The following is an 18,768-nucleotide window of genomic DNA, read 5'->3' as shown; positions in this document are numbered from 1 at the left end:
AACTCTCGGCTGACGTAAACTACAATATGAATGAGCTAATAGCAATTACTATATATAATTAATCACATCACGGGTGAGCTCACCATTGATCGAAATAACTAGGTAAAACACTTCATAGAAATCGAAAGTAATCCGACGATTAGTTTCAGCGTGCAGCCATGCATTTTTTCCTCACAGAAACCGAAGATAATAAGAGAAGACGAGATGAGTTTGGTCTGTTTGTAGTATGCATGTTGAAGGGGTGTGTCATCTACCGTCGTTCACATCCCACCATTAACTTCCGGAAGTCCTCAAAAAATTTGTGAACTCTTACTCACCTCATTTTGTTGTAACATCTTTGGTCAAACAGACGTGAATCCCAGAATGCATTGTATGTCAACAAACATGGCTACACAGCTGGAATTAGCTTAGCTCATCATAATCAGTACAACCTTCAAAAAAGTATTTTACACACAATATGTGCCCATTACAATCTGTGCAAGAATCGGAATGCATGAGTTGTCACCTAGAATTGAAAACACGTGAATAAAATCGTAAATACACAAATAATTACCACACAAAACATTTTCTGATAGTGATTTATTGATACAAGTGGCGCGTGCCGGCAGTCAACCACGTAACCTCCCACTCTGCGCCATTCAGTGTTGTTGTTTATGTATGTAGCTAGTGAGCTAAACTGTAGCATTTAACAATGTCTTTCAAAAGGAGACAACTCACAAATGTGGAAATTCTGGAGATTTTTAAATTCTGACAATGAGTCTGAGTATGAAAGTCAGGAATCAGATTCTGACAGTGACAGTGAGGAGCTGCCCCTCAACCTTGTAGCCATTGAGAACCCTGAATCTAAATTTCCCTTGTCAACTGAGGAAGTACCAGGTCCCTTTGAAGATGCTGGTGGTGATGGAGGCAGGCCGACAGTGGATGAAGTACAGGAGTTCTGTGGTAGCTGGAAGGCCACCAGTCATTTCACCCCACCTGGCCCTGCTGTCTGCTTTGACGAGTCCCAGTCTGGAGTGCAACGCCCTTGCCATTTCCAACTGAGGCAGAGTGCTTCAAGTTGTTTCTCACAGAGGAGCTGGTGGGAGAGATAGTTGAGGAGACCAATCGCTATGCCTTAGAGCTACAGGAGAAGAGAGAGCCAGGAGTGAGGGGAAACTCGCTAAATGGGTGACAACCACAATTAGTGAAATGTATACCTTCCTGGTGACAGTCCTTCTCATGGGAATAGTAAAGAAGAACTCCCTAAGAGAATACTGGAGCACAGATCCTATGTTTGCAACTCCCTTCTTTGCCTCCCTCTTTTCCCAAGATCGCTTCCTAGTTCTTCTGCGATGCCTGCATTTTGTCAACAATGCTACTGCCATCCTAAGTGACCCGTTATACAAAATAAGAAATGTTCTTATCAGCCTGACATCAGCATTTGGTCGGGTCTTTGTGCCATACAAGGACCTATGCATTGATGAGTCCCTGATGTTATGGAAAGGTAGGCTGGCGTTCCGTCAATATATTCCCTCCAAAAGGCACAGGTTTGGAGTCAAGTTCTTTGTCATGTGCGACGTGAAGACAGGATTTGTCCAGGATATTATAGTTTACACAGGGTCCACCACTGACATCAAACATTATGATGGGCTTGGGGTGTCAGGGTCCGTGGTGATGACCATGCTGGCTCCTCATCTCGGCAAGGGACACACTTTGTACGTGGACAATTGGTACAGCAGTCCCACACTCTTCCAGCATCTGCTCTCCAACAGCACAGGGGCATGTGGCACAGTCAGGTCGAACAGGAAGGGGATGCCGGCATTCGGATGCAGGAAGATGCAGAGAGGGGAGGTGGAGTTCCAAGAGAACGGTCAACAGCTGGCAGTAAAGTGGCATGACAAGCGGGGCGTCCATGTCCTCTCCACTGTCCATACAGCAACCATGTCGGCCACAGGAAGGTGGACCACCTGACCGGAGAGAGAAAGATCAAACCAGATTGTGTGCTTGATTATAACCTCAAAATGGGGGCCGTGGATAAGGCAGACATGATAAACAGCTTTGTGGAATGCACACGGAAAACGAACAAGTGGTATAAGAAGATATTTTTCCATCTGATCGACACTGCTGTCCTCAACGGCAGCATAGTTCACCGCCAACTAACAGGTGAGATGATTACTGAACAAGGTATTTTTGTAATTGGATGTACAGTTCACATACAAATCCATTATGCAATTATAGTGACAATATCTCACCCACCTCCCCACTGCCTCATCATCCTCTAACTTTCCTCATCCTCCCCACTCCCTCATAGGTAAAGTAATTACCTACCAAAAATACAGAGAGAACCTCATGAGAGAGCTGCTGGAGGAGCACCACACCCCTCGGCGCCCATCCACTGGGGGTCGTCCTGCTGTAGACAATCCCCTACGCCTCACTGCACGACATTTTCCCTGCAAAGTCCCTCAAACTGCTTCTCAAGGTAGTCGCACACGGAGGCATTGCAAAGTCTGCCTGTCTGGCGCCAGGAGAAGTAAGCAGAGGAAGATGACAAAATACATGTGTCTAGCTTGTGATACACCTCTATGTATTTCACCATGCTTTGAGGAGTATCACATACTCAAGCATTATTGAGCACATCTGCAGCAATAGGTGACTGACTGACCTGACATGTGACTTGACAGGTGACCAGCCATGATACTATGCCTTAGAGATGGGGGTGGAAATGCAGTTGTTGTTCAGTCACTGCATGGATATTAAATATGGGTTACGCATATTCAGTTTTTTGTCCTCTAGTAAAACAAGTTGTTGAAATAACTACCAGTACTGCAATAAAATAGATGAATATTACATATTGGCATGCGTTTTCTTGTTGTGTTTTCATCCAGTACAACTGTTAAGGAGTGTACGTTAGCATACAAAAGCTGTCCTCATTCTTATGCTCCAAAGATGTCCAGCTTCAGTTATGATATTGGCAAATAATGTTTCTGAAAGTACAGAATAAAGAGGAATTATTCATTAGAATACAATATAAGGATATAGCAATAAAACAATACTACAAAGAAGTAACATAATAAACACTGCTATAAAAAAAATAGTTTATTGCATTGACAAAATCACAGATTTGAGTTAAAACAGTAAGAAACTAACTTTTGAGCTCCACAAGGGGGCAAAGGCAGGGCAGAACAGAGCTATGCTGAATAGACCAAATAAACAAACCATGGTCATATTTTTTTATTTATTTAACTAGGCAAGTAATGTAAGAACAAATTATTATTTACAATGATGGCCTACACCGGCCAAACTCGGACAACGCTGGGCCAATTGTGCGCTGCACTATGGGACTCCCAATCACAGCCAGGTGTGATACAGCCTGGATTTGAACCAGGGTGTCTGTAGTGCCATAGACCGCTGCGCCACTTGGGAGTCATAAGGCCAGGGTAGCTTCAAAATACAACACAAGCTAATAGTTTTCTGACGCAACTAGCATTGTTTTACAGAGCTAATAGAATAATGTAGCTAGGTAAGCATGATTGACAATAACACCATAAAGGTTATAAAATGTGTAACGTTACCTCACGTGTCCGCAGTTATAAGGAATATATTATGATCTACAGCTACAGCAGAAACGGCATACGGAAACTATTATTATAACTATTATAACGTAATAAGGCACTTACTTTGATGGAAACGCAGCCTGGATTTGAACCAGGGAGTCTGTAGTGACACCTCTAGTACTGATGTGCTGTGCCTTTGACCGCTGCACCACTTGAGAGTCATAAGGCCATGGTAGCTTCAAAATGCAACACAAGATAATACTTCTCTGACGCATTTAGCATTGTTTTACAGAGCTAATAGAAGAATGTGGCTACATAAGCACGATTGACTATAACATCATAAAGGTTATAAAATGAGTAACGTTACCTCACGTTTCCGCGGTGATAAAGAATATACACAAATATATTATGCTCTATACATACAGTACGCTACAATAGAAATGTGGAATAGAAAATGTGAACACGTGTGCAGATCCTGTTCTGACGGGAGATGAGCAAATGTCTGCAGACGTGAACTGCACAAACAATTGGGAAGTGCTTGGGGAATTTTGTCCCTGTCAGAAATGTCCCAAAAATGTAATTATCCGCAAAAGTAAAAATGACTATTTTTATGTGAATGAATGAGGAGGCGGAACACACCTAAATTCAAACTGTTTTTAGAAAATAAAAACTTGTTTGAAAATCATTTTAAATTGAAGTTAAAACAACTTATAAATATAAACAGGCTGCGTGCTTTAGTTTGAGGGCAGCGCGGATAAAATGTACTGTTACGTATCAATCACATTCTGGAATGGAGAGAACATTCTAACATCACGTGCATAAAAAAACTCACGCTGGGGCGACCGTTAGAGATATTTGGAACTCACGCATGAAAGGGTTAATTCTATCCCCTATGGGCCCCAGTCAAGAGTACTGCACTGTTAAAGGAAAAGTATGCCATTTGGGACACAAACCTGGTTTCACAGTACTGTAATCTTGGCATGTAATCAAGGTAATTCCAGCTAATGAGTTACACAATTAAAAAAGTGTTTGCATTTTTTTCCTGGAACATAAATGGACTTAACTGTTCCAAAGAAACGCACATCAATTAAAAATGTATTGGAGAGATAATTGGCAAGATCAATTAGAAATTAGTTACACAAATTTTTTTGGGCACTTGGATCTTAGTAAACGTTATACAGTACTGTACATGTATGGATTTATTTAAGGAAATTAATAATCGTCCATCCCTGATGATGTCATCAGATTAGAATGACAGCAGGGGGCTCGATAGACCGCACCACGCACACACACACACACACACACACACACACACACACACACAATACAGCCTGCCAACAGAGTCTTATACATATAGCCCATAGGTGACTGTAGACAACATAAAATGCCAAATAGACCCGGGTGGCCACCAGTTCCCAGAATGCTTTGCCTGTGGGCTTTGACTAATTGGATTGGGGCTACAGTCTGTGGACCTTCTGGGAAAGCAGGAGTCCAGAAAACATAATCTGAGCTGTTTCTCTCTCTCTCCCTCCACCCTCCCTCCCTCCCTGCCTCCCTCTCTCCCCTCCACCTCTCTCTCTCTCCCTCCCTCCTCCCTTCCCTCCTCTCTACCTCCCCTGCTCCCTCTCTCCCTCCCCTCCTCCCTCCCCTCCTCTCTACCTCCCCTTCTCCCTCTCTCCCTCCCCTCCTCTCTCCCTCCCCTCCTCCCTCTTTCCCTCCCCTCCTCTCTCTCCCTCCCCTCCTCCCTCACTCCCTCCCTCCCTCCCCTCCTCCCTCTCTCCCTCCCTCCCCCTCTCCCTCCCCTCCTCTCTCCCTCCCCTCCTCTCTCCCGCCCATCATCACTAATAACCCTGTAACTGTTGTTACCTCAGGCAGCCCCAGGTTATTATTCCCCCATGTCGAGGACCTGGGAGACTCATGTCCATTACCTGCTCTCACACACACACACACACACACACACACACACACACACACACACACACACACACACACACACACACACACACACACCTGTCCATTACCCACCTTGAGGCCAGGGAAAAACACCATCGGCAGGCCATTATATGTCAATCAAACCCAACAAAAACACACACACACACAAACACACACACAAACACACACACAAACACACACACAATCAAACAAATAAAATAAAATACCATTGTATTGGTCACGTGCACAAGTTGCATTGTGTCATCGGTACAGTGAACCACTTACTAGCAAGCTTCCCTCAACAGCAATACACTTGTATCAAAAATACACAATAAGTAATACAAAGTTGTAAAAATCGCACTTGAGATGAACCTAATACAGTATAATTTATTGGAGCTCCTAGACAGATATATTGATTATTGATTTCATTATACAAATGTGTGTTTTCACAGGACGCTATGATTAATCGATAAGGCACGAGGGGGGTGTGGAATATGGCCACGACGAATCACAGAGTCCTTGGACACAGCCATTAGCCGTGGTATATTGGCCAATATACCACAAACCCCCGAGGTGCTTTATTGCTGTAATAAACTGGTTCTCAACGTAATTAGAGCAGTAAAAAATACATGTTCATATATCATGGCTGTCAGCCAATCAGCATTCAGGGTTGGAACCACCCAGTTTATAATGGATAATATAGTCTGTCATTGTTTCCAGTTCCAATGTAGAATAGAATAGAATAGAATAGGTTGGACTGGAATATAACATAATGGAATATAATATAATGGAATGGAATGGAATAGAATGGAATAGAATGCAATAGAATGGAATGGAATAGAATGGAATGGAATAGAATGGAATGGAATGGAATAGAATGGAATGGAATGGAATAGAATATAATGGAATATAATTCAATGGAATAGAATGGAATCGAATGGAATGGAATATAAAATAATGGAATATAATTCAATGGAATAGAATAGAATGGAATGGAATAGAATGGAATATAATAGAATGGAATAGAATATAATATAATATAATTCAATGGAATAGAATAGAATGGAATGGAATAGAATGGAATGGAATAGAATAGAATACAATGGAATAGAATAGAATGGAATATAATTCAATGGAATAGAATAGAATGGAATAGAATGGAATGGAATATAATAGAATGGAATATAATAGAATGGAATAGAATATAATGGAATATAATATAATAGAATAGTATTAAACAGAATAGAACCACAAACACCCCTGGTTGCATTGGAACGATTTTAATGTCTATTTCTTCATCTCTAGCTGTTGAGTAAAATAATGTAAATGAATGGGATGTTTCTCAGTAGGACGTTACCCAGCCACGTGGTACAACCACCTGCCTGCTTCACACAAATGTGACAAAATTGCTTTGTTTTGCCATTTCATTCATGGTGGAATATTCCATTTGTACAGTCACACATCAATGCATTGCGTATGTAACTCATCGTACTGTTGCTTCAGAACTATCTGGGTCCAAGACAATAGTAGTTTCAACATCATCCTGAGTTTACAGAACTAGCACACCGCGTCATCACTTTCATTTAAATTCATATCACAGACACCATAAATTACATTCGACACAGAACATCGGGGGAAAGGATGGAACACAGATTAAATAACACGAAGCTCTCGGAATATTCAAGGGGTCAATGGACCTGTACATTGAATCATGTTGCAGCGTTGTCCCTTAATACACTGTGGAGCTAAAGACAAAGCCCTTGGTTGACCTACAGTCCTACAGGAAAACCTGCAGGACTGCAATAACTTTATTAAAAAATGATCATAACGTGTAACATTCAATTTCATCCCCCACCGTCCCACTCTTTTATTGCATCCGAAGTGAAACATCTCCGAACCAATTAGTCCATTTGAATCCAATTCAGGCCATTTGAATTGAAAGCCGTTGCTGTGTAAGCAAAGCACACTCTCCCTTTTCCCTTCCCCATTCAGGTTATACAAATATCCTGCTTAGATATGCAGCCCTGCACACTGCACACTGCACACTGCACACTGCACACTGCACACTGCACACTGCTGCTGCTGCTGCAAACGTGAAATGACAAGACACAGGAGGCATCCAAAATGGAAGCCTATTCCTAAAATTAGTGCCCCTACTTTTGTACACGAGCCCTGGGCTGGAAAGGGAATAGGGTGTAATTTGGGATGCAGGCTGATAAAATTTAAAAAAAAAAGGAGTGACCTACTGGCGGCTCACTGTCATTGGCTTTCCCCCGGGGGATTCATTTGTCTTGAACATTAGAGATATCATACTTCAAGTCAGCCAATGAAAGACCAGGGATTGGCAGATAAAGGGCACAGGGGATTTGAAGGAAGGAAGGAAGGAAGGAAGGAGGAAAGGAAACACTAGGGGTTCGTCTTAAATGGCACCCTATTTAGTGCACTACTTTTGGCCAGGGCCAATAGATTTCTGGTCAAAAGCAGTGCACTCTATAGGGAATAGGGTGTCATTTAGGATGCACACTGGGATTTGCATATATTAAAGTTTGACATAAAACTCTCAGCTATAGTGTGGATAGGTGAACTAACTCTCTGACTGTTCCTTGAGTCATGGTTACAGACACCTGTTTGGCTAATCAAGTCTCTCTGGACAGGTGGAAGAAGGGAGGTGAATGGAGGGTGGAGGGAGAAGTTGAAGGGTGCTGGAGGGTGGAGGGAGAAGTTGAAGGGTGCTGGAGGGTGGAGGGAGAAGTTGAATGGTGCTGGAGTGGTGGAGGGTGGAGGGTGGGGGAGAAGTTGAAGGGTGCTGGAGGGTGGAGGGAGAAGTTGAATGGTGCTGGAGTGGTGGAGGGTGGAGGGAGAAGTTGAAGAGTGGTGGAGGGTGGAGGGAGAAGTTGAAGAGTGGTGGAGGGTGGAGGGAGAAGTTGAAGACTGGTGGAGGGAGAAGTTGAAGGGTGGTGGAGGGTGGAGGGAGAAGTTGAAGGGTGCTGGCGTGGTGGAGGGTGGAGGGTGGGGGAGAAGTTGAAGGGTGCTGGAGGGTGGAGGGAGAAGTTGAATGGTGCTGGAGTGGTGGAGGGTGGAGGGAGAAGTTGAAGAGTGGTGGAGGGTGGAGGGAGAAGTTGAAGAGTGGTGGAGGGTGGAGGGAGAAGTTGAAGACTGGTGGAGGGAGAAGTTGAAGGGTGGTGGAGGGTGGAGGGAGAAGTTGAAGGGTGCTGGCGTGGTGGAGGGTGGAGGGTGGGGGGAGAAGTTGAATGGTGCTGGAGTGGTGGAGGGTGGAGGGAGAAGTTGAAGAGTGGTGGAGGTGGAGGGAGAAGATGAAGAGTGGTGGAGGGAGAAGTTGAAGAGTGGTGGAGGGTGGAGGGAGAAGTTGAAGGGTGCTGGAGTGGTGGAGGGTGGAGGGAGAAGTTGAAGGGTGGTGGAGGGTGGAGGGAGAAGTTGAAGGGTGCTGGAGTGGTGGAGGGAGAAGTTGAAGGGTGCTGGAGTGGTGGAGGGTGGAGGGAGAAGTTGAAGGGTGGTGGAGGGTGGAGGGAGAAGTTGAAGGGTGCTGGAGTGGTGGAGGGAGAAGTTGAATGGTGCTGGAGTGGTGGAGGGAGAAGTTGAAGAGTGGTGGAGGGTGGAGGGAGAAGTTGAATGGTGCTGGAGTGGTGGAGGGTGGAGGGAGAAGTTGAAGGGTGCTGGAGTGGTGGAGGGTGGAGGGAGAAGTTGAAGGGTGCTGGAGTGGTGGAGGGAGAAGTTGAATGGTGCTGGAGTGGTGGAGGGAGAAGTTGAATGGTGCTGGAGTGGTGGAGGGAGAAGTTGAAGAGTGGTGGAGGGTGGAGGGAGAAGTTGAATGGTGCTGGAGTGGTGGAGGGTGGAGGGAGAAGTTGAAGGGTGCTGGAGTGGTGGAGGGTGGAGGGAGAAGTTGAAGGGTGCTGGAGTGGTGGAGGGAGAAGTTGAAGGGTGCTGGAGTGGTGGAGGGAGAAGTTGAAGGGTGCTGGAGTGGTGGAGGGTGGAGGGAGAAGTTGAAGGGTGCTGGAGTGGTGGAGGGAGAAGTTGAAGGGTGCTGGAGTGGTGGAGGGAGAAGTTGAAGGGTGCTGGAGTGGTGGAGGGTGGAGGAGAAGTTGAAGAGTGGTGGAGGGTGGAGGGAGAAGTTGAATGGTGCTGGAGTGGTGGAGGGTGGAGGGAGAAGTTGAAGGGTGCTGGAGTGGTGGAGGGTGGAGGGAGAAGTTGAAGAGTGGTGGAGGGTGGAGGGAGAAGATGAAGAGTGGTGGAGGGAGAAGTTGAAGAGTGGTGGAGGGTGGAGGAGAAGTTGAAGGGTGCTGGAGTGGTGGAGGGTGGAGGGAGAAGTTGAAGGGTGGTGGAGGGTGGAGGGAGAAGTTGAAGGGTGCTGGAGTGGTGGAGGGAGAAGTTGAAGGGTGCTGGAGTGGTGGAGGGTGGAGGGAGAAGTTGAAGAGTGGTGGAGGGTGGAGGGAGAAGTTGAATGGTGCTGGAGTGGTGGAGGGAGAAGTTGAAGAGTGGTGGAGGGTGGAGGGAGAAGTTGAATGGTGCTGGAGTGGTGGAGGGTGGAGGGAGAAGTTGAAGGGTGCTGGAGTGGTGGAGGGTGGAGGGAGAAGTTGAAGGGTGCTGGAGTGGTGGAGGGAGAAGTTGAAGGGTGCTGGAGTGGTGGAGGGAGAAGTTGAAGGGTGCTGGAGTGGTGGAGGGTGGAGGGAGAAGTTGAAGGGTGCTGGAGTGGTGGAGGGAGAAGTTGAAGGGTGCTGGAGTGGTGGAGGGAGAAGTTGAAGGGTGCTGGAGTGGTGGAGGGTGGAGGGAGAAGTTGAAGAGTGGTGGAGGGTGGAGGGAGAAGTTGAATGGTGCTGGAGTGGTGGAGGGTGGAGGGAGAAGTTGAAGAGTGGTGGAGGGTGGAGGGAGAAGTTGAAGGGTGCTGGAGTGGTGGAGGGTGGAGGGAGAAGTTGAAGGGTGCTGGAGTGGTGGAGGGTGGAGGGAGAAGTTGAAGGGTGCTGGAGTGGTGGAGGGTGGAGGGAGAAGTTGAAGGGTGCTGGAGTGGTGGAGGGAGAAGTTGAAGGGTGCTGGAGTGGTGGAGGGAGAAGTTGAAGGGTGCTGGAGTGGTGGAGGGAGAAGTTGAAGGGTGCTGGAGAAGTGGAAGGGTATTGATAGAAGTGTAGGAATGCTGGTGGATCCCAAAAAGGAATCTGGAACAGTGGTCAGAAATAATACAATTACTTTACGGTTGGTAGGGTTGAGCAGATTATGACCTTTGACTTTACTGTTTGTAGGGTGGAGCAGATTATGACCTTTGACTTTACTGTTGGTAAAGTGGAGCAGATTATCACCTTTGACCTTACTGTTGGTAAAGTGGAGCAGATTATCACCTTTGACCTTACTGTTGGTAAAGTGGAGCAGATTATCACCTTTGACCTTACTGTTGGTAAAGTGGAGCAGATTATCACTTTTGACCTTACTGTTGGTAAAGTGGAGCAGATTATGACCTTTGACTTTACTGTCGGTAAAGTGGAGCAGATTATGACCTTTGACTTTACTGTTGGTAGGGTGGAGCAGATTATCACCTTTGACCTTACTGTTGGTAGGGTGGAGCAGATTATCACCTTTGACCTTAATGTTGGTAAAGTGGAGCAGATTATCACCTTTGACCTTACTGTTGGTAGGGTGGAGCAGATTATCACCTTTGACCTTACTGTTGGTAGGGTGGAGCAGATTATCACCTTTGACCTTACTGTTGGTAGGGTGGAGCAGATAATCACCTTTGACCTTAATGTTGGTACGGTGGAGCAGATTATCACCTTTGACCTTACTGTTGGTAGGGTGGAACAGATTATGACCTTTGACTTTACTGTTGGTAGGGTGGAGCAGATTATCACCTTTGACCTTACTGCTGGCAGGGTGGAGCAGACTATGACCTTTGACCTTACTGTTGGTAGGGTGGAGCAGATTATCACCTTTGACCTTACTGTTGGTAAAGTGGAGCAGATTATAACCTTTGACTTTACTGTTGGTAGGGTAGAGCAGATTATGACCTTTGACCTTACTGCTGGTTGGGTTGGGTGAAGAAGGAGGGTCTGGGCTGCATCGTGGTAGAAGTGTCATTGGCTGCGACCCTCGGCCACATGGGAAACAGATCACTGTGTACCTTGTCAAGTCCTGTCTCCTATTGGCTGTTGACTGACTAATTACAGTATACCTTGTCAAGTCCTGTCTCCTACTGGCTGTTGACTGACTAATTACAGGATACCTTGTCCCCTACTGGGTGTTGACTGACTAATTACAGTATACCTTGTCCCCTACTGGGTGTTGACTGACTAATTACAGTATACCTTGTCCCCTACTGGCTGTTGACTGACTAATTACAGTATACCTTGTCCCCTACTGGGTGTTGACTGACTAATTACAGTATACCTTGTCCCCTACTGGCTGTTGACTGACTAATTACAGTATACCTTGTCAAGTCCTGTCTCCTACTGGCTGTTGACTGACTAATTACAGTATACCTTGTCCTCTACTGGCTGTTGACCGACTAATTATAGTATACCTTGTCCTCTACTGGCTGTTGACTGACTAATTACAGTATACCTTGTCAAGTCCTGTCCCCTACTGGCTGTTGACTGACTAATTACAGTATACCTTGTCAAGTCCTCTCCCCTACTGGCTGTTGACTGACTAATTACAGTATACCTTGTCCCCTACTGGCTGTTGACTGACTAATTACAGTATACCTTGTCCCCTACTGGCTGTTGACTGACTAATTACAGTATACCTTGTCAAGTCCTGTCCCCTACGGGCTGTTGACTGATTAATTACAGTATACCTTGTCCCCTACTGGCTGTTGACTGACTAATTGCAGTATACCTTGTCCCCGACTGGCTGTTGACTGACTAATTACAGTATACCTTGTCAAGTCCTGTCCCCTACTGGCTGTTGACTGACTAATTACAGGATACCTTGTCCCCTACTGGGTGTTGATTGACTAATTACAGTATACCTTGTCCCCTACTGGGTGTTGACTGACTAATTACAGTATACCTTGTCCCCTACTGGCTGTTGACTGACTAATTACAGAATACCTTGTCCCCTACTGGCTGTTGACTGACTAATTACAGTATACCTTGTCCCCTACTGGCTGTTGACTGACAAATTACAGTATACCTTGTCAAATCCTGTCCCCTACGGGCTGTTGACTGATTAATTAGAGTATACCTTGTCCCCTACTGGCTGTTGACTGACTAATTACAGTATACCTTGTCCCCGACTGGCTGTTGACTGACTAATTACAGTATACCTTGTCAAGTCCTGTCCCCTACTGGCTGTTGACTGACTAATTACAGGATACCTTGTCCCCTACTGGGTGTTGATTGACTAATTACAGTATACCTTGTCCCCTACTGGGTGTTGACTGACTAATTACAGTATACCTTGTCCCCTACTGGCTGTTGACTGACTAATTACAGTATACCTTGTCCCCTACTGGGTGTTGACTGACTAATTACAGTATACCTTGTCCCCTACTGGGTGTTGACTGACTAATTACAGTATACCTTGTCCCCTACTGGCTGTTGACTGACTAATTACAGTATACCTTATCCCCTACTGGGTGTTGACTGACTAATTACAGTATACCTTGTCCCCTACTGGCTGTTGACTGACTAATTACAGTATACCTTGTCAAGTCCTGTCTCCTACTGGCTGTTGACTGACTAATTACAGTATACCTTGTCAAGTCCTGTCCCCTATTGGCTGTTGACTGACTAATTACAGTATACCTTGTCAAGTCATGTCCCCTACTGGCTGTTGACTGATTAATTACAGTATACCTTGTCAAGTTATGTCCCCTACTGGGTGTTGACTGACTAATTACAGTATGCCTTGTCCCCTATTGGCTGTTGACTGACTAATTACAGTATACCTTGTCCCCTACTGGCTGTTGACTGACTAATTACAGTATGCCTTGTCCCCTACTGCCTGTTGACTGACTAATTACAGTATACCTTGTCCCCTACTGGCTGTTGACTGACTAATTACAGTATGCCTTGTCCCCTACTGGCTGTTGACTGACTAATTACAGTATACCTTGTCAAGTCCTGTCCCCTACTGGCTGTTGACTGACTAATTACAGTATACCTTGTCCCCTACTGGCTGTTGACTGACTAATTTCAGGATACCTTGTGTCCTACTGGCTGTTGACTGACTAATTACAGTCTACCTTGTCAAGTCCTGTCCCCTACTGGCTGTTGACTGATTAATTACAGTATACCTTGTCCCCTACTGGCTGTTGACTGACTAATTACAGTATACCTTGTCACCTACTGGCTGTTGACTGACTAATTACAGTATACCTTGTCAAGTCCTGTCCCCTACTGGCTGTTGACTGACTAATTACAGTATACCTTGTCAAGTCCTGTCCCCTACTGGCTGTTGACTGACTAATTACAGTATACCTTGTCAAGTCCTCTCCCCTACTGGCTGTTGACTGACTAATTACAGTATACCTTGTCCCCTACTGGCTGTTGACTGACTAATTACAGTATACCTTGTCCCCTACTGGCTGTTGACTGACTAATTACAGTATACCTTGTCAAGTCCTGTCCCCTACGGGCTGTTGACTGATTAATTACAGTATACCTTGTCCCCTACTGGCTGTTGACTGACTAATTGCAGTATACCTTGTCCCCGACTGGCTGTTGACTGACTAATTACAGTATACCTTGTCAAGTCCTGTCCCCTACTGGCTGTTGACTGACTAATTACAGGATACCTTGTCCCCTACTGGGTGTTGATTGACTAATTACAGTATACCTTGTCCCCTACTGGGTGTTGACTGACTAATTACAGTATACCTTGTCCCCTACTGGCTGTTGACTGACTAATTACAGAATACCTTGTCCCCTACTGGCTGTTGACTGACTAATTACAGTATACCTTGTCCCCTACTGGCTGTTGACTGACTAATTACAGTATACCTTGTCAAGTCCTGTCCCCTACGGGCTGTTGACTGATTAATTAGAGTATACCTTGTCCCCTACTGGCTGTTGACTGACTAATTACAGTATACCTTGTCCCCGACTGGCTGTTGACTGACTAATTACAGTATACCTTGTCAAGTCCTGTCCCCTACTGGCTGTTGACTGACTAATTACAGGATACCTTGTCCCCTACTGGGTGTTGATTGACTAATTACAGTATACCTTGTCCCCTACTGGGTGTTGACTGACTAATTACAGTATACCTTGTCCCCTACTGGCTGTTGACTGACTAATTACAGTATACCTTGTCCCCTACTGGGTGTTGACTGACTAATTACAGTATACCTTGTCCCCTACTGGGTGTTGACTGACTAATTACAGTATACCTTGTCCCCTACTGGCTGTTGACTGACTAATTACAGTATACCTTATCCCCTACTGGGTGTTGACTGACTAATTACAGTATACCTTGTCCCCTACTGGCTGTTGACTGACTAATTACAGTATACCTTGTCAAGTCCTGTCTCCTACTGGCTGTTGACTGACTAATTACAGTATACCTTGTCAAGTCCTGTCCCCTATTGGCTGTTGACTGACTAATTACAGTATACCTTGTCAAGTCATGTCCCCTACTGGCTGTTGACTGATTAATTACAGTATACCTTGTCAAGTTATGTCCCCTACTGGGTGTTGACTGACTAATTACAGTATGCCTTGTCCCCTATTGGCTGTTGACTGACTAATTACAGTATACCTTGTCCCCTACTGGCTGTTGACTGACTAATTACAGTATGCCTTGTCCCCTACTGCCTGTTGACTGACTAATTACAGTATACCTTGTCCCCTACTGGCTGTTGACTGACTAATTACAGTATGCCTTGTCCCCTACTGGCTGTTGACTGACTAATTACAGTATACCTTGTCAAGTCCTGTCCCCTACTGGCTGTTGACTGACTAATTACAGTATACCTTGTCCCCTACTGGCTGTTGACTGACTAATTTCAGGATACCTTGTCCCCTACTGGCTGTTGACTGACTAATTACAGTCTACCTTGTCAAGTCCTGTCCCCTACTGGCTGTTGACTGATTAATTACAGTATACCTTGTCCCCTACTGGCTGTTGACTGACTAATTACAGTATACCTTGTCACCTACTGGCTGTTGACTGACTAATTACAGTATACCTTGTCAAGTCCTGTCCCCTACTGGCTGTTGACTGACTAATTACAGTATACCTTGTCAAGTCCTGTCCCCTACTGGCTGTTGACTGACTGATTACAGTATACCTTGTCCACTACTGGCTGTTGACTGACTAATTACAGTATACCTTGTCAAGTCCTGTCCCCTACTGGCTGTTGACTGATTAATTACAGGCTACCTTGTCAATTCCTGTCCCCTACTGGCTGTTGACTGACTAATTACAGTATGCCTTGTCCCCTACTGGCTGTTGACTGACTAATTACAGTATACATTGTCCCCTACTGGCTGTTGATTGACTAATTACAGTATGCCTTGTCCCCTACTGGCTGTTGACTGACTAATTACAGTATACCTTGTCCCCTACTGGCTGTTGACTGACTAATTACAGTATGCCTTGTCCCCTACTGGCTGTTGACTGACTAATTACAGTATACCTTGTCAAGTCCTGTCCCCTACTGGCTGTTGACTGACTAATTACAGCATACCTTTGTCCCCTACTGGCTGTTGACTGACTAATAACAGTATACATTGTCCTGTTGACTGACTATTTACAGTATACCTTGTCAAGTCCTGTCTCCTATTGGCTGTTGACTGACTAATTACAGTATACCTTGTCCTGTTGACTGACTAATTACAGTATACCTTGTCCTGTTGACTGATTAATTACAGGCTACCTTGTCAAGTCCTGTCCCCTACTGGCTGTTGACTGACTAATTACAGTATACCTTGTCCACTACTGGCTGTTGACTGACTAATTACAGTATACCTTGTCAAGTCCTGTCCCCTACTGGCTGTTGACTGATTAATTACAGGCTACCTTGTCAATTCCTGTCCCCTACTGGCTGTTGACTGACTAATTACAGTATACCTTGTCCTCTACTGGCTGTTGACTGACTAATTACAGGATACCTTGTCCTGTTGACTGATTAATTACAGGCTACCTTGTCAAGTCCTGTCCCCTACTGGCTGTTGACTGACTAATTACAGTTTACCTTGTCCCCTACTGGCTGTTGACTGACTAATTACAGTATACCTTGTCCCCTACTGGCTGTTGACTGACTAATTACAGGATACCTTGTCCTGTTGACTGATTAATTACAGTATACCTTGTCAAGTCCTGTTCCCTATTGGGTGTTGACTGGATGTTGACCACAGATGTAGAGACTAGTGACATAACAGATGTGGAGACTAGTGACATAACAACAGATGTAGAGACTAGTGACATAACAACAGATGTAGAGACTAGTGACATAACAGATGTAGAGACTAGTGACATAACAGATGTGGAGACTAGTGACATAACAACAGATGTAGAGACTAGTGACATAACAACAGATGTAGAGACTAGTGACATAACAGATGTAGAGACTAGTGACATAACAACAGATGTAGAGACTAGTGACATAACAACAGATGTAGAGACTAGTGACATAACAGATGTAGAGACTAGTGACATAACAGATGTAGAGACTAGTGACATAACAACAGATGTAGAGACTAGTGACATAACAGATGTAGAGACTAGTGACATAACAGATGTGGAGACTAGTGACATAACAACAGATGTAGATACTAGTGACATAACAACAGATGTAGAGACTAGTGACATAACAGATGTAGAGACTAGTGACATAACAGATGTAGAGACTAGTGACATAACAACAGATGTGGAGACTAGTGACATAACAACATATGTAGAGACTAGTGACATAACAACAGATGTAGAGACTAGTGACATAACAACAGATGTAGAGACTAGTGACATAACAGATGTAGAGACTAGTGACATAACAACAGATGTAGAGACTAGTGACATAACAACAGATGTAGAGACTAGTGACATAACAGATGTAGAGACTAGTGACATAACAACAGATGTAGAGACTAGTGACATAACAGATGTAGAGACTAGTGACATAACAGATGTAGAGACTAGTGACATAACAGATGTAGAGACTAGTGACATAACAACAGATGTAGAGACTAGTGACATAACAACAGATGTAGAGACTAGTGACACAACAGATGTAGAGACTAGTGACATAACAACAGATGTAGAGACTAGTGACACAACAGATGGAGCTGAAAGCTCAGGACTCAGGAGTGATACCTGAATGTATTATAGATGTCACTTGGGGGTAAAATGAAACATGTTTAGAGTCCATAACAAACCATGTGTTTAATTGTTTGTTCTCTGTTTTCCCTGACAGGGGACCCTAGAGGGGCAGACCTTTGCTGTTGGTACTGTCCCTGGTGTACAGTAGGTTTTTCACTGTGATCCATCTAATGACTTACCGAGCAACATGTCCAACCTGGTTCGGGGCTCCCGAGTGGAGCAGAGGTCTAAGGCACTGCATCTCAGTGCTAGAGGCATCACTACAGACCCTGGTTCGATTCCGGGCTGTATCACAAGCAGCCATGAATTGGAGTCCCATAGGGCAGTGCACAATATGCCCAGCGTGGTCCGGGTTTGGCCCAGTGTGGTCCGGGTTTGGCCCAGCGTGGTCCGGGTTTGGCCCAGCGTGGTCCGGGTTTGGCCCAGCGTGGTCCGGGTTTGGCCCAGCGTCGTCCGGGCTTGGCCCAGCGTCGTCCGGGCTTGGCCCAGCGTGGTCCGGGTTTGGCCCAGCGTCGTCCGAGTTTGGCTGGGGTAGGCCGTCATTGTAAATGAGAATTTGTTCTTAACTGGCTTGTCTATTTAAATAAAAGTTAAATGAAATTAAACATTTAAAAAGTGGTATTTCACCAAAAGGACAAGAATGCTGACACCCACGTGAATTAATACTCTAATGTATACTATGGTGGGAATACTGTAGTATTAATTTAAGTATTTTTGAGGACTGTAATATACTGTGGTATTTACTGTCGTGTTTTTGTGGACTGTAATATACTGTAGTATTAATTTCACTGTTTTTGTGGACTGTAATATACTGTAGTATTAATGTAAGTGTTTTTGTGGACTGTAATATTCTATGGTATTTACTGTAGTGTTTTTGTGTACTGTAATATACTGTAGTATTAATTTAAGTGTTTTTGTGGACTGTAATATACTGTAGTATTAATTTAAGTATTTTTGTGGACTGTAATATACTGTGGTATTTACTGTAGTGTTTTTGTGTACTGTAATATACTGTAGTATTAATTTAAGGGTTTTT

The 18,768-nt window shown here is 44.8% G+C and overlaps 2 long non-coding RNA genes across 2 annotated transcripts; one reads left to right on the top strand and one right to left on the bottom strand.

Annotated features, from left to right (window-relative positions):
- The first annotated feature begins 1,938 nt into the window (after positions 1-1,938).
- On the top strand, positions 1,939-2,830 carry LOC135570681 (uncharacterized). The gene is made up of 2 exons (XR_010463570.1): positions 1,939-2,142; positions 2,291-2,830. It is a non-coding gene; the product is annotated as an uncharacterized LOC135570681 (long non-coding RNA).
- Positions 2,405-4,406, bottom strand: LOC135570680 (uncharacterized). The gene is made up of 4 exons (XR_010463569.1): positions 3,657-4,406; positions 2,896-2,963; positions 2,642-2,682; positions 2,405-2,490 (listed from the first exon to the last, which is right to left on the bottom strand). It is a non-coding gene; the product is annotated as an uncharacterized LOC135570680 (long non-coding RNA).
- Between the last annotated feature and the right edge of the window lie 14,362 nt (positions 4,407-18,768).

The sequence above is a fragment of the Oncorhynchus nerka genome, unplaced genomic scaffold (assembly GCF_034236695.1).
Source record: "Oncorhynchus nerka isolate Pitt River unplaced genomic scaffold, Oner_Uvic_2.0 unplaced_scaffold_936, whole genome shotgun sequence".
Classification (NCBI taxonomy): domain Eukaryota; kingdom Metazoa; phylum Chordata; class Actinopteri; order Salmoniformes; family Salmonidae; genus Oncorhynchus; species Oncorhynchus nerka.
This window is presented reverse-complemented; position numbering and strand designations above follow the sequence as displayed.